Consider the following 14,983-nt stretch of genomic DNA (forward strand, 5'->3'; position numbering starts at 1 on the left):
TTGAACATGGCATGATTGTTGGTGCAAGACGGGCTGGTATGAGTACTTCAGACCATTTCGGCAGTTTTGTGGGCAAAAATGCCTTGTCAATGCCAGATGTCAGAGGAGACTGGCCAGAGAATGCTGATAGAAAGGCAACTGTAAATCAAATAACCACTCGTTACAACCGAGGTATGCAGAAGAGCATCACTGAACAAGCAACACGTCCAACCTTGAGGCGAATGGGCTACAGCAGTAGAAGGCCACACCGGGTGCCACTTCTGTCAGCTTAGAACAGGAAACTGAGGCTACAATTCGCACAGGCTCAGCAAAATTGAACAATAGAAGATTCAACAACATGAAAGTATGGATCCATCCAGCTTTGTATCAATGGTTCAGGCTGGTGGTGGTGGTGTAATGGTGTGTAATATTTTCATGCCACACTTTCTTAAATGTAAATCAAAGGCGGCAACACCAAGGCTCCAAAAATACAAATTTATTAAATTAAAAAGGCTGACACAGAGCGTGTTACGTTTCGAGCCACCCGGCTCTTCATCAGACAATGTTCATCATAATCAGGTGCTCCTTTTTATACACTTCCGGATCACAGGATCTCCTCTCGCATATATGCCAACATATACATACATGCATATGTATACATACACAATCGTTCATATATACATATATACACATAAATACATGTATACACATTCACATATAGTCTATAGCTTTGATATTTTAAATCAAATTACAAAAAATATATATAAATAAATAAACTATAATATTACATCACAAATTATAATAAAGAAAAAAAATAAAATAAAAAAAATATATATATACCAGGATACACCAGATGTTTACATTTACATTTACATTTAGTCATTTAGCAGACGCTTTTATCCAAAGCGACTTACAAATGAGGACAAGGAAGCAATTTACACAACTAAGAGCAACAATGAATAAGTGCTTTAGGCAAGTTTCAGGTCTGTAAAGTCTAAGAAGGGAAGTATTAGTAGTATTTTTATTTTTATTTTTTTATTTTTTTTGGTACAGTTAGTGTGATATTCAGAGAGGCAATTGCAGATTAGGAAGTGTAGTGGAGAGTAAATAGTTGAGTTTTTAGTCGTTTCTTGAAAGAAGCGAGTGACTCAGCTGTTCTGATGCAGTTAGGGAGTTCATTCCACCAACTGGGCAGATTGAGCGTGAGCGTTCGCGAAAGTGATTTCTTCCCTCTTTGGGATGGAACCACGAGGCGACGTTCATTCACAGAACGCAAGTTTCTGGAGGGCACATAGATCTGCAGAAGTGAGAGCAGATAAGAAGGAGCAAGGCCAGAAGTCACTTTGTAGGCAAACATCAGAGCTTTGTATTTGATGCGAGCAGCAACTGGCAGCCAGTGCAAACGGACTAGCAGCGGAGTGACATGTGCTAGTTTAGGTTCATTGAAGACCACACTGTAAATGCGAATAGTATTCCTTACTATCAAAATTCTAGTGTGTTTACTTAATTTTAAGCTAATTGTTGAGTTTACTAGAAATGCATTAGTGTTGCTGACATAGTAAGGTATAAAGTTCCCATAACTAATGTAATTTGAGTAAAATTGCTTATAAGGGCTAAGCCATGCTGTTACGCATGCGTACTGGGTGGTGATTTCCCATCCCCCATCCCGAGTCACAACCAACCGCCACCCAGCACCGCCATTGAAGGACAGGATTTCATATTGAGAAGATGTACTGCTGTAAATCAAGGTAAACTTTTCGTTTTAATTACTACTTTGATTTTATTTGTATAGTATCAGTAATCTGTTTATTTCCTGCACTTTGTGAAATTGTTTGCTGTTTTGTGAACTAATTAATAGCCCATGATGTTGTGACTAAACGTTTTGACCACTGCACGTTATTTGCAATACTGTCTACTTTACTAGATAAGCTATTTTTAGCTGCTTAGTCCTTTTTAATAACTATTAATAATTTGTAAAGTTAGTAGTAATTTGTAAAGTGGGCGTTATGCTCTAAAAGAGTGGGCCGCGCCATTTTAAATGATGCACTGAGAGAGCAAGAGCGCGCGCAATGATCCGTTCAAATAGATGTAAAGTTAACACATAGCTGTAGGTCTACATTTTTAAAAAAGAAAACGAAACCTATTTATCCGCATTACAAATACAGTAACGTTAGTTATCGCTGAACTTTAGTGGCGCTTGTTGTGACGAAAATATGCGTGTTTTTTTTTTAAGATTTACTTTTATGAGATCACCTGCAGGAAGCAGGTGAGGAGATCAGCTGTGATTCGGTCCGGCGTCAGCGAGCGGCTCATGACCAGACCAGTCGTTTTTTTCTCCATGATCGCCGGGGCAGCAGCAGTTTTAACCCGCCGAGGCTTTTAGAACATTATAAAGCAGTTTCAGCTCAAAATGGACCCGTGAGTGTCGTAGGTAATTTAGGATTTCGATGCGATTACGATTCGTGTCACTGTATGAGGCAGATACATATTTACACATGATGCTAAAGTGTGCTTATGCTAACAATCCCTATGAAACTTAAAGTTAAACTTATGAAAATGCGAGAGATATTTAATTAACTCATTTATTTGTTTTATATGCTATTTGTCTTTTCTTTATGCCGTTTTGAAGGTTTATTCCAGTGTTGCCGTTACGTTATTAAGTGTTTTGTATTGCTGTAATGACAAATAAATCTGACCAGACGCGACTGAATATGTGTGATGGATAACGTTAATGATGAAGTGGTATAACTCGTACAACCAAGCACAGAAACATCCCTTTGTTTGCTCAATATCACACAAAGGCATCAACAAGCATTTGTTATAAGCAAACTTTCTGTAAAGAAACAGGCTTTGCCAAACCTGTTAGTTTGCATTTTTAAAGAAGGTTTCACTAATTTTTAACAATTTAGGGCAAATAAATTTGAACAATTACAAGGTTGTTTAAAATGTAGCACACCATTAGAGTATTGTGAGTGGCATATTTGGTTTGTAATATCATTATACCCTTTATTTATTTTTTATTTCAGACTACCAGTTTGTGAGCTGATATGCAGTGGAAATGTAAGTTTTGCACTTACACATCAAAGAAAATTTTTTTGAACAATACCGCACAAGCCATAGAACATATTCATGAATTGTTCTATTAACGTTACCTTGTCTCCATACTGAGTGTCAGGGTAATTTTAAATCGTTTAATGCATTAAAAGTACATTTAACAAAATTCTCAGCAAAGAACTGCATGATCAAGAATAGTCCGAATATTTTGTCCATTTGAATAATCATCTGAGGACTAGTTAGAAATAGGGTTGTTGTGTTGTGATACCATTAATTTATGTTACAATACTATACCAGCTGAAGTATGGTGATACCAAGTAGTATTGCAATACTGTAATTCATAACTTAAATCCATGAAATAAAGAAAAATGTCAGAAATAATATATTGTATATGTTATTATAGGCCTACTTGAATTTAAATAATTCCCTTATTGTTGAAAAAAGTATTTGCACATCTCTTCACCTAAAATGTATTCATTCCAGCAAAAAAAAAATACATTAAAATAAAGATACATAAAGAAAAGAGCATTTTTCCAACAAACCTAGGCTATATGAAGTGGTCAAAAATTGTTTCCTGTTGCTATTTTGGGTTTTTCATCTATCATACTTTTTTCACACTTATTATCGGATAAGAATCCAAAGTAATTCAAAATTTCACTTTATGAGTCATTCTTTTTAATAGATTGTCACGGTTGTTGTAGCTATTATATCATATTGACAGGAACAGAAATAAACGAATTCCGATTCAAAATGAACCATCACAAAATATGCAATAGGCTACTATAAAAGGCGCAAATTCTACAGTTTTACAACCTTAGAAGGCTCCATAGACTATTAAAATACAATGATCTATTGTTGCTGAATCGTGTATTTTAGTGACTTTTTCACATGCAGCATTATGTATTGTAGGCAGACTGTTAATGACAATACTACCGTTTACAAACTACAGTGGCACCGCCAGTATCTTGGAGCCATTGTATCACGATACTACCATAGTACCGGTAAACCGTGCAACCCTAGTCAGAAAGTTCAGTGTCCTTTTAAAGACATCAATTGAGACAAATATTTATTCTACTTTTAATGCGCATAAAAGTAAGGCACACCAGCAACAATGCCATGATTATATTTAATCGGGGGTTGTGTTTATTACTGTTTGGTGACAAGTATAGCTCATGCTTTTGATGACAGGCGCCGGGAGTATTTGGCAGCTTTTATTATTCAAGAACATTTAACTATGTCATGTTAAAGTGTAACATCTGTTGCTAAATGGCATTGCATTGTATCATTGCATGTGTTTCTGATTTCTGTTTTTTGTTTTAGAATTTCGCTTAGCCATGTCAATAACACTTTACGTTTTTGTGCACAACAGTGACATCCAGAAGGAAGTCATAGAGGAAACACCAGCTGATGCAAGTGCTGCAGAAGGTTTGTTTTCTTTTCAAAACTTTGTGATTTTGTGAATTTGTGTTTTTGAATGTTATTAATGACTAATAATGTTTTGATTGGATCTTTGCAGAATTCAATCGAATATCAGGAAGAAATGTGAGATCCAAGTTCTACACTGCATTGGACACACACTGCTCGTTTGATTGAAATAAAAATAAAAAAAACAGGAGAAAATTGCAGAAGAAAACTAGAAGAAATTTTCAACATGTTAATTCAAAGGTATTTTTGTGACATCATCTTTGAATCATAATTTGCATTTGATTGCAATAAATTGCATTTGATGTTTTCATTGGGCTATAATGCATGTCTACCTGTCTTTAATTTTTCAAGGTCATCTGGCAGCAGTTCTCCGGGGTCTTTCAGTCCTTTAGAGGGATGAGTCTAAAGAAATTTTCAGGATGTGTTTTGTAAGTAGTATTATTGTTTCTGCTTTCTTAGACTGGAAATGAAGCAGTCATTCCAGTTTACTTCACTTATTAATAAAAATTTTCAATTTTATAAAAATAAAACAAATGCATTTAATGTAAGTATTTGAAAGTAAGAGGGATGTTATATTATGGCCTTTGGAGCAAGAGCATTGCTATGTTGCAAATACAGCAGCTTGTGCCGTCACAGGGTCAGTTAGCTTCATAGGCCAGTGAAGTAATGAATGCATTTCTTTAATTTTTAAACACACTTGTTTTGAAAAGGAGGAAGATTAGCTTGAAAAAAAAATCTTAATAAGTGTAATACCTATGTAATATGTTGAGAGAACTATAATTTCAGTTGAAAGAACCTGCTGGATTAAGATGTAAAAAGATAGTGTTAAAAGCCACAAAGTCAAAGATGCTCCGTATTATAACCAACCCTGTGAAGTCACCTGCTGTGGGATTGTAGATGGCTGCACCCTTGTTCTAAAAGCCATACTAAAACATCAATTTTCTTATTAAAAAATAGTTATTAATACATTTTTAAAAAGTGTGCTAAATAATGCAAACTTGACTCACTGCTTTAATCTAGCAAAACCAAATGCATTCATTAATCGGTTCCCAATTTATTAAGTTTTCCCTACAAAATATTTATATTGATTATGTAGCACCAATTGGTCTCTCACACATTTGCATTTAATTTCTTGAAAATGTTTTAAAAGTACTTTACTGCAGTTTGTTTTATTACATTACAGTGTTTCTTTAATCAAAAAAAAAATTATTGTTCCTTTAGAATAGTATCATGTTCAAGATACTGGAATTTAGTACCAATCTCTGCTGCAATTTTAAGCAGCAAATTTCCTGCTAACATTTTAAGCACTTTTGAGCACATTTTTAAACAGCACTGTTTTGCCATTCTGTTCACATGCTTAACAGAAATGACACTCAACAATGCTCAAATGTTAGCAGGAAATGGATGTTTTTAAAATTACTATATGGATTGGTAATAAATTCCACTATCATGACAAGCCTAGTAGAAGCAGTACAGGCAAATCCATCGTGTTGGTCTACATTGAAGAAGGAGCACCATAGCAAAGCCTTCTTATAAGAAGCATTTGAATGTAAAATGTACTATAAACACAAATAGTCATGCTAATAAGCAACTAGTTAATAGGGTAATTGGTTCCTACTAAAGTGTTACTAAATTAAGCACAAGGAATTGTATTTTTTTCACCTCTGCTTTTGGTCTCCTGGCCACTACAGGCTTTATTAGTGCCATTTAGAATATCAAACTTTACTTATTTTTCTTTCTCTATTCATAGGATGTAATTGTAGAGTCGGACTTCAGTGCAGAAGATGTTGGCCTGCTGACTGTCGTGTGTGAAGATGTCTAAAGAACCTCATTATGGATGCAATGTGGGCCTTTATACTGGAAGGAAAAGTGGTTATGGACTTTGCCACATGCAGTATGTCTCTTTTTTTGCTTTGATTTACACACTGAATTCGGACTACCCAAAGACTTTGAGCAATGCATTTGAATTTGTTCAATGTGTGTTGCTTTTGCTGGGAGGGAAGCGTAATGTGTTTTATTCGTCGAGTGCCTATATACTGCTGTGCTTTATGTTTAAAGGTTCAGGTATAATGGCATGTTTAATTACAAAGTGTTGCTTTTTAACATGTTGCTGTTTGCAGTGTTACATTTAGGACTGCAGCATTTTGGTGTTTAAAACACTTTTTTTTTTTTTTTTTACCAAAAAAGTGTATTGTGATTTATAGGGTTGTCAAAAGTATTGAGTTTGGTACCAATCGGTACTGAAATAAATAAAAAAAAAAGTCCATCCATTTCCCACTAACATTGCAAGAACTGATTGGCCATTGTGTTCACATGCTCAGTAGATATGACTGATTGGCTTTGAAGGTCATTATTTTTACCACACTTCACCACTGTTCACCAGGTGCAAAGATACAAAGACACTGGATAACTTCAAAGCACTGTCGATCAGTCGATTCATCACCAGATAGCTTATATGTTAGCTTCTAAACAAATCAGCTATCGACATGGCTTTGAAACACTTCAGTGTCTGTGTAACTTTGTTTGGACTCAGTGAAAAATGGTAAACCTATGACAGTCACAGCCAATCACAGTCATTTCTGTTGAGCATGTGAACACAGTGGCCAATCAATGGTGTTTAAGAACGAGCTCAGTAGCACTCAAATGCTGGTGGAAAATGGATATTTTTAATATTTCAGTATTGACTGATACCAAACTCAATACTTTTGACCACACTAATGTGATATTTTCTGTAAGAAAATCTAAACTACACAGTCTAACAAATTAGCTTTAAAGCTTAATATCTGTTCCTCTGTGAGTGTCTATATGCTGCCATGTTTAAGGTGCTGGTGCAATGGCATGTTTAATTACACTAATTCAAGTATCTTTTTTCCAAGTGTCAAGTATTTAAAGTTTTTTTGATAGATTTTCAAACCTTTTCGAAAACTTGTGTTTTAGGTTTGAACATGTTTATTATATTTTTTGTCTGTATTGCTGTTTACAGTATATTACAGCACTTTACAACAGGTTTTTACAAAACTGTATTGTGTACAAGTGTATTGTGATACTAAAATATCACAAGTGTATTGTGAAATTCTGCTAATTTTGTCAAATAAAATGTTTACATTTAAGACCTGTATAATGTCATTACTTGTAAGTTGAACTACATATTTTATGTTCAGTTTAATTGAAGAAAATGTGGAAACCGATTGCACGTAGTTTCTTTAGTTGACATTACTTAAAATGGTGGATTAAAACAATGTTGAGACTACTAGCATTCAAGATGTTAACTGAACATGGTAGAACAGTATTAGTTAAATAGAGTTATTAAAGTAATCTTACTATAAAACCCTAAGTAAGATTACTAAATAATGACAAGTATGTTAACTAGAATTTTCTATTAAACTTACTTAATTTTTAACAGTTAGTTTACTTTATAAGTTTTAGTTTTCTTACTTCAAGGCAATAATTAAACTTAACTTAAGATTTCCTTGTAAGTTTATATTGCAAAAATAAGGCAATCGGTTTCCAAACTTTTTTTAAGTAAACTGAACATGTTAGAATTTACAGTGCACTCGTGCTGCTGCGTTCTGGAGCAGTTGAAGAGGCTTGATGGAGTTAGCTGGAAGCCCAGCTAGTGGAGAGGGTCAGTAATCCAGTTTGGAGAGAACAAGAGCTTGAACAAGGAGTTAAGCTGCATGTTCAGATAAGAAGGGTCGGATCTTTCTGATGTTATAGAGTGCGATTCTGCACGATCGAGCAGTTCTAGAAATGTGGTCAGAGAAGTTTAGTTGGTCATCAATCGTTACTCCAAGGCTTTTCACCATTTTGGATGCAGTAATGGTTGCCCCATCCATCTGGATTAAAAAGTTATGGTGTAGAGTTGAGTTGGCAGAAACTACAAGCATTTCCGTTTTTGCGAGGTTCAGCTGAAGATGATGATCTTTCATCCAGTGTGAAATATCCAACAGGCAGGCTGAGATGCGAGCTGGAACCGAGGGATCATCAGGATGAAAAGAGAGGTATAGCTGGGTATCATCAGCATAGCAGTGGTAGGAGAATCCATGTCTCTGGATGACTGGTCCTAGAGATGATGTGTAGATGGAGAAGAGAAGTGGCCCAAGAACAGAGCCTTGAGGTACCCCAGTGTTTAGATGCTGTAGGTTGGACACCTCTCCCCTCCAAGACACCCTGAATGACCTGTCAGTGAGGTAAGATCTGAACCATTGTATAACAGTGCCCGCAACACCCAGTGACTCAAGCGTAGATAGCAGGATATGGTGGTTGACAGTGTCAAAAGCAGCTGACAAGTCCAGCAAAATGAGGACTGATGATTTAGAGTCTGCTTTAGCCAGTCTGAGATCCTCCACGACAGAGAGCAGGGCAGTCTAAGTTGAGTGGCCTTTCTTAAAGCCCGATTGCTTGTTGTTCATGAGATTGTTTTGAGTAAGAAAGTCCAGGACTTGACTGAACACTACTTTCTCCAGAATCTTGGCCATGAATGGAAGGAGGGATACTGGTCTGTAGTTTTCAAGTAGCGTATGGTCCAGGTTGGGTTTCTTTAGCAGTGGGGTTACCCTAGCCTGCTTAAATGAAGATACAGTATAACAAAATATAGCCAAAAAACCTTTAAACCAAACCCCTACTTAAACCTTCATTCATTCATTCATCAATTATTCATTATCTTTTCGGCTTAGTCTCTTTATTACACTTTCTTATACATGACAATGAGTTCACTGTACTCAAATGGCCTCTACAGTCACCAGATCTTAATAAAATATAGCACTTTTGGGATGTGCTGGATTGGAAGATTTGCATCATTGATGTGAAGCCGACAAATCTGCAGCAACTGCGTGATGCCATTATGTCAATATAAACCATTATCTCTGAGGAGTATTTCCAGTACCTTATTGAATCTATGACATGAAGGATTAAGGCATGTCTAAAGGCAAAAATATACTCGTACCAAACCGAAACTAGTAAGGTGTACCTGATAAAGTGATAAAATCACTCTTCATCAGCAGAAAAGACAGTAAAAAAAATTCAATTTAATTAATTATTCTTACTGTTCAATGAACGCAAACTGTCATAGTTTATTAAAGACAAACCCCTCACTGCACCACAGCTGCACCTCCTGCAGCACAAGGACTTTATGATTGTTTATGAGGGTCAAAAGTGTCTGATCTGTTCAACAAAATATTTGACTGGAAGTCACTTCATCCCAAACGACTTAAATGATATAACTAAAGAAATCTCCACTGTGCTGAGCGAAAGCACTTACTAAACAGCGCATAATCGATGACGCAAGCATGTCCAGGCCTGAATATAATGTGAACGCGGGCTGTCTGGGAAGATGGGAGGGGGGGGCAAGCTTGTTTTGGCCTGGTTCAAGGTAACTGTACATAGTGTGAGTACGGCCAAAAAAATTGGCAAAAGGTCACTGACTGTACCAGCAATATTTCAATATGTGAAGAAGTTTGTAAACAGATTAGTGCTCTGTGATTGGCTCGGTCTCTTGAGCTCTGATTGGACAACAGCTGGCGGGTTGATCCTCTGCTTTCAGAGACGCTCCTCAGGAGAGCAGATTAGAGTCGCTTTAAGAAGATTCAACCAAGCAGCACAGTTTAACTACCGCATTCAGAGAGCATGGACAAAACTGATCACATGATAAAGATGCATTCACAGCTTTTGTGAACTGTGGGAAGCTGAAGTTATAACATCATTTTCTGACCAAACTAATAAATTCAGCTGTATAAAGAACTATATAGTGTACCTTATAAAAGACATATGTATATATCTTGCTTTAATTTTTTGCTAGAGAAGAATTGTAAATACACAATGTATATTTGATTATGGGTATTTAGGGAAAGTAAATCATCATATTTTGTATATTAAATACCATGTTGACTCATGACAAATGCATTTAGAAATACTAAAAATGAATAAACAAAGCAATACAGTTATAAATTGTTACAATACAATTTTATACTTTATATATACAATACAATATTTTTTGCAGCTTAACCATAAATCAAACAAATTAAAGATTAGGCTCAAATTAGAAATGACAATGTGTATTAAATGCATTACCAACCAAGGGCCAAATAAATGGTTATCATGGCCCATGGGCCCTAGTTTGGGCATCTCTGTTCCAAACTGTTCTTATTAGCTAACCAAGCACAGGCTGCTATGTTTAAGGTTGGAATGTTGTTTATCAATAAATGCAGTCTTCATATATTTGTAATATACATTTATAAAATCACGATTAATAAAAGGCTTCAATTAGACCCTGTAATCTGTGATCAGTATTGGCAGATATGGCTTCAAGTGATCAGTAATCGGCCCCAAAAACCCTGATGGGAGCACCTCGAATATCATCATGTTTTGTATACATTAAACTGTGTGTTGACTCATGACAAATGAATTTAGAAATACTAAAAATTAATAAACAAAATAATACAATTATAAATTGTTACAATACAATTATTAATAAACAAAACAAACTAACAGAATTAAATTAAGCTTAATGTCAAGCTGCGCCAGCCTATTCCTTGACTTTCTTACCGATGACCTCTGAATTTTGCTCTATCTGTTCAATAACAGTATGTTCATTAAGAAAATCTGATTCATTCACAACATTTAATTGAAATATTAATGGGAATAAGCTTGTTTTGTAGCTTAACAATAAATCAAACAAATTAAAGAATAGGTTGAAATTAGAAATGACAATATGCATTAAATGCATTCCCCCAACATTCTTCCCTTTTCAGAGGGGATGGAGGGTCAAATCAAAGGTTTTCATGGGCCGACTTTGGCGTGTGGGCCCTAGTTTGGGCATCTCTGTTCTAAACTGTTCTTATTAGCTAACCAAGCACAGGCTGCTATGTTTTAGGTTGGAATGTTGTTTATCAATAAATGCAGTCTTCATATATTTGTAATATACATTTATAAAATCATGATTAATAAAAGACTTCAATTAGACCCTGTAATCGGTGATTGTTATCAGCCAATATGGCTTCAAGTGATCGGCCCCAAACATACTGATGGGAGCACCTCGAATATCATCATGTTTTGTATACATTAAACTGAGTCTTGACTCATGACAAATGCATTTAGAAATACTAAAAATGAACAAATAGCAATACAACTATTAGTAAACCAAACAAAATAATAAAATGATAATAAGATAATACAATTTAACTACAATACATATAATTTTTAAAAGTTTAGTTAAAAAGTGTTGAATCAATTCTAAAGATCAAAACTGTAATTAAATGTTCTTAAAATTAAATAATTATCATAATTTTAAAATATACTATACTATACTATACTATACTATACTACACTATTTGATTGCTTTATTCTTTTTTATTGCACATGTTAAACATTTTAGTTGGAAACTGTCATGGTTTAAAACTGTTTCCTATAACATATAATCTACCAATCACCATGGTGACTAAATAAAAGGCTGTCTTTAATGTATCAGATTGTAGACTGTTGCTCATGTTAAAACACGAAGCGTGTCACAGAAAACGTGGCAGAAACTCAACTTCGTGTCAACAGATAACAAGCTCAAACAGCCAAGAACACAACTGTCAGTTGTATTAAATATAACCAGAGGCAATCACAGCAGTGGAGGTGCTTGACAAATTAATGCTTATATATGCTAAAATCAACGCATAAATGAACACCAAAAAAAATATATAAATAATAAAATAAAATAAGACGTGTCTTGGGAAGGACTTGACGTTAAATGACTTTTAATGTGCAATCTTCTGTGGGAGAATTTTTCTTTACTGTCAATAAACTGTTTTTTCACATACATTTGTGACAAAAAGGCATGCATTGAATTAATAAAAGTGACAGCAAGATGTTTGCAATGCTGCAATATTTCTATTGCAGTACGCTGTATAAAAGAAATCATAACATTCATAGCATTTGTAACATTTTAGTATTATAAAAGAATAATATGTACTTTCTGGTTGAGGTTAGAATGTGGCAACACAAGCTCATTTTGAAAACGTACCCCTGTATAGATTTCTAGAGACTTTGAATTATGTAGCCAGAGGTACGTATGGCTGCATTTCATCCTTAAAACGAATGCTACAGGAGGGGAATGACATCGCTGATGGCTTCTGTGTCTTTTCGCGCTGCTGGCTGGCCATTTACCTCTGTGTGAACCTCTTTTCTGCTGTTACCAGTTTGCCCCGTAGCTTGTCATATACATCGGAGAACTTGAGATGCAGAGAGGAGTTGACTGCGACAACAAGGTTCAAGTCCAATGAAGAACGATTCCAGAAAGCAGGTAAAACAAAAAAGGCAAATAATAAAATAAAAAAATTAATAACAGGTTAAGAACGAGGTAAGATCTGAAAACATGGTGAAAATCAGGCAGCTGCGAGGGCTTTTCTTTTTCTGAAATGTTTTTTTTAAAACACTGTTGTTTCGTTTAGGAAACGTGGTGATCAGGTCAATCGGTGCTTTTGAAAACACTATCGGTTAAGTTTAGGGAATGGGGTGTGTGTGTGGATGGGGGAGGGGGGTTATTGATCAGTCAGTTGGTTGGTCGGTCGGTCATTCAGTCAGTCAGTAGCAGCCTTTGATAGATTTAAGCGAGAGCAGCATGCGTGAATGGCATTCGCGAGAGAAATTTGAGATCTGAAAAAGTAAACACCACGACCTCTGGTGGATTTGCAAAAACTGCAAAAAAAAAAAAAAAAAAAGGTACCTCCTGGGGCGTATTTCACACTCTCCATGAGAAAACTAACCCATAGTTCAACATGAATGTACTGTAATACCCCATTTTTCATGACTCTAGTTAGACAATACATTAAATAGTATTAACTAATGCAATACATAATATATACAGTATTATTAATATAATAAAATAGAGAATTTTAATGTATTTTGTTTAACAGAGATAATGCTCATTAAAAAACAGTAGAACTGTAAATAAGCCAGAGTTAGCCACAAGGGCTAATTTTCATCTGTTGCCCCTGCCAGATTTTAAAAGGCAACCCAATATCAAAAAAACACGTCATCACACATACAAAAACAGTGAAGTAACATATGACGTAATAAGAATTTCTTGAAATGTTAAACAAAAGAATTACACATGATTACAAAATTGCTTTGCTTTTAGCCATTTTTTTTAACTTGTATTTAAATTTAATTTTCATTAATTTGCAATAATACATTTAAAAACATTTTTTTTCTAAATGAAATATTACAGTTTTTTAATGATCAAAATAATTTAATTTAAAATAGTTTTTTCATGATTTAAAAAAAATATTTTTTATAATCTTTGAACTATTTTTTAAGTAAAAAAAGATGGGTCCTTTAAAATGCTTTATTCTGGAAAAACATTTTCATTGTTACCCCCAAAAAGCAAAAAAAGTCCAGCCTAAGGCAAGCGCTGTTTGTAATAATCTATTATCCTCCATCAATTTCTTCTCAGACCAAGCCCCTTTTTTGTCATAAAGGTCAGGACTATTTCTCACAGAATTCTAGCTAGAGGTGCTATACGTGAGGAGCAAACAGCACGCAAATGCACTGACCGTGAGGAGATGTTCAGTGCTGAACTATTATTCACCCTGTAAAAGCCCCAAACTCACTTAGCAGGACAGTAAAACTTCCTCAAGTGCACACTGATACAGCTGCTTTGGGTTTAGATGCATGTCAACGTATTTGTTCTCTGAATTCAATTACACAGGAAAGAGAGAAGAAGATTAGAAGCGAGTTTTTGCAGAAATCCAATTCATGATTACTCCAGAGAAAGAAAAAAAAAACACTCTCTCTGTCCCTCTTTTTCTGTTTATATTTGTCGCAGTATACTATATCTGTCTCCTCTATCAAACCCCCCACCTCGATTATTTACCTCCCCCTCTCGTCTCTTTATATCCCTCCATCAGTGAGGTCAAACCCCCCTGTGTCGCCCCTACCATCTGTGACTGCGATCTGCAAAATTCCTGTTATTTAAGTGTGCACACGCTCTCTCTCTTTCTCTCTCTCTCTCTCTCTCTCTCTCTGTGGGTGTGAGTATAATCTTGCCAAAGCCTGTGTAAACAGGACTAATGCATTCTAAACTTTGGAGTCTGGTGTGAGCCGTAGCCTAATCCCTTATAAACCTACATTTGACAGCTTTTCCTGCTTTTTTTTTTCATGTTTGGATCTCTCCCGCTCTCTTTCTTAACGTGACATTTTAGCTGTGTTCCAAAACCTAGCGAGCTGCCCTGCTGTTTGCCGCCTAAATCTGCCCCATTTACACCTGCATGGTATTAAGATGCATTTTTGTCAATATAGTCTCTAGTAAATGATGCTACTATAAAATACAGGTGTAAACAGGGTGTGAAATGTGATTGTGCATTATGTGTAGATTGCTTTTGCATTGTAAGGAGTTGTGTGGTCAAATGCATTCAAACAAGAACAGAAGATCACTCTATGTTTTAGTGGTGGGAGAAAATTGACTGATTAATGCATTGTGATTCTTTCTCTAGCGATCCACAATCAATTCTTAAAACTTCAAAATCGATTCTGAATTTAAACT

General features: G+C 35.3%; 1 protein-coding gene and 1 long non-coding RNA gene across 17 annotated transcripts in view; one reads left to right on the top strand and one right to left on the bottom strand.

The window, feature by feature from the left end:
• Nucleotides 1-14,983, bottom strand: part of LOC141384915 (uncharacterized) — a 547,599-nt gene that overhangs the window by 143,644 nt on the left and 388,972 nt on the right. The gene's annotated exons all lie outside the window — the stretch shown is intronic.
• Nucleotides 1,679-7,568, top strand: LOC137495459 (uncharacterized). Of its 5 annotated transcripts, none has more exons than XR_015476354.1 (7): nt 1,679-1,727; nt 2,213-2,410; nt 3,006-3,039; nt 4,403-4,458; nt 4,550-4,698; nt 4,810-4,886; nt 6,209-7,568. It is a non-coding gene; the product is annotated as an uncharacterized LOC137495459 (long non-coding RNA). The 5 variants fall into 5 exon arrangements; XR_015476353.1 differs by having other exon boundaries at nt 2,213-2,397; XR_015476350.1 differs by lacking the exon at nt 2,213-2,410.

The sequence above is a fragment of the Danio rerio genome, chromosome 1 (assembly GCF_052040795.2).
Source record: "Danio rerio strain M-AB ecotype USA chromosome 1, GRCz13ab, whole genome shotgun sequence".
Classification (NCBI taxonomy): Eukaryota; Metazoa; Chordata; class Actinopteri; order Cypriniformes; family Danionidae; genus Danio; species Danio rerio.